Below are 2,328 nucleotides of genomic sequence, written 5' to 3' on the forward strand. Positions count from 1 at the left end.
AAAATTTTAAACTAACCCATAATGATTTTTACCATTTAAAACATATGAAAGAGTTATGTTTATCTAAAAAACAGCAGTAAGAACTGCATCTCCCTAAAATTTTCTAGGCAAACCAGATACAAACAACAATGACCTAGAGACATTTAAGATGTGTGTATGTTTCCTCTCCACAACATCATTCTATTATGGAGTATAAACACAGGAGGTTTGATGAACAACACATTTTCCCTCAAGAAAAATTTACATATTAAAATTTACAAACTCAGTCCCATTATTTGATCTTATTGTTTTAACTTTCACATTAAATTGATTTTCAAGTAACAAAAAAACCCATGAAAGCAAGAAAAAACTTTATCTTCGGATTTCATAATATAAACCCAAGTAGCTCTAGTAAAATCATCTACAATAGTAAGAAAAACCTTAAATCCACTAGAAGCAAGAACTTTATAAGGTCCCCATACATCCAAATAAACTAGCTCACCAATTATACTAGACTTATGTTCACTTAAAGGAAATGGTTATCTAGTTTGTTTAGCTTTATGAAAAACTTCACATGGCATAACAGTTTCATTATCAAAATTAAGAAAAGGCTTTAACACATTTAATGCTTTATCAACAGGATGTCCTAACCGATTATGCCGAGAAAGTTTAGAAACAAAATACTTAGAATTATTGACAAAATTTAACCTACCTAGAGAGTTATTTTCAAGATAGTAGAGACCCCAAAATCTTTACCAATCTCCACTATCATCATGGACAGTGAATCCTGAAAAAAAAAATATTTTCATTAAAGTTAACCATACACTTATTTTCTTTACACAACTTGTGAACAAACAAGATATTAACATGAAAATCAGGAACAACAAAGACATCAGTTAAAGTGACAAAATTAGAAATGTTCATGTTTCCATTCTTATCAATCTTGGTAGTGGATCATTAGGGTGATCCACTCTCAAGTTCAACTTGTAAACACCAACAACATCAGTAAGTTGTGATTCAGATGCAGTCATGTGTCGACTAGCCCCTGAATCAATTATCAACTTCCTATTTTTAACAAAAACATTATAACACATCATACATGTAATGTTGGCATTTCTAGTCACATCTTCTGAAGTCCCTTTCTCATTAAGAAGAGCCATAAATTTAGAAAAATGTTCACTTGTTAAAAAGTGTTGATCAGGTTTATCAGAATAAGTCACAGAAGAGTTGAAGTTCTTACTAACATAGGCGGCAGTTCCAAACAAAGAAGACTTATTAAACTCAGATCTAGGTTTAGAGTTTTTGGGATAGGCAATGATTTTATAACAATTTTCAATACTATGACCTTTAAGACCACAGTTTTTACAAACCAACTTTTGATTTCTTCCATTATATTTCCTGTTATCACTTAATTTTCCAACAAAAGCAGAAGAATAATGACTTTTATTAGACAAACCAAAATTAGATCCATTTTGTATTGCCCTGTCCCAAATCGTTTCCTATTTCGGGGTAGTGACCAAATATCGGGTATTATCGGGCTTAGGGCCTTTGAGGAAATAAGATCTGGAGCAATTTGGATGTGGGTGACATCATTTAGATGATCCGAATGTCCGGTTGGTGTTTTGGAGCCAAGGGGTATCTTTGTTGGATAAGGTGTCTAAGTCTATAACTATATTTAGTATGTACTTGACCCGGCTTGGCATGGTCCATTTGGGTTGCATCTTCATCACAACTGTTGGATAGACAAAATGAGAAAAAGGACACTTACGTTTTGTTAATATATTATAAGTTCTAATATATTAATATGAAATCATATTATTTAATTAGTATTGATCAAGAATTAATTTGGAATTAATTTTGTGATAAAAAAGAGACTAATTAAATATATGGGGATTGATTTGTAAATCATTCATTCTTGTATAGTGAGGTTATGGTTCATGATTCACTAGATTGGGCTAGGACCCATTGGGTGCTCCATGGATGCTTCATGGAGATTATAACCAATGGATCATGGGGGAAATGAAAAGCCATGCACATTAGGGTTTACATGGTGTAACCCTACATGTGACACACTATATAAAGAACCTCATATGGAGTAAAATCTGCCACTATTACATGACAAGGAGGGCTAGCCGATTTTGTGATCTACTCTCAAGTTATTCCAAGCGTTGTAGGTGTTGTGTGAAACATTTGAGGCATCACATTTGGGGTGCTAGGCTCACAAGGTCTTAAGGAATCCAAGCTACAAGAAAAGGTATGTCATTCTACTAGTTTTTATATTACAAGTACCGCATGCCATGCTAGTGAGGATGTAAACCTTGGAAAATTCTTATTTGCATAAATATTAGA

The sequence above is a fragment of the Lactuca virosa genome, chromosome 3, assembly GCF_052849685.1.
Source record: "Lactuca virosa cultivar CGN04683 chromosome 3, Lactuca_virosa_CGN04683_v6, whole genome shotgun sequence".
NCBI classification, from domain to species: Eukaryota; Viridiplantae; Streptophyta; class Magnoliopsida; order Asterales; family Asteraceae; genus Lactuca; species Lactuca virosa.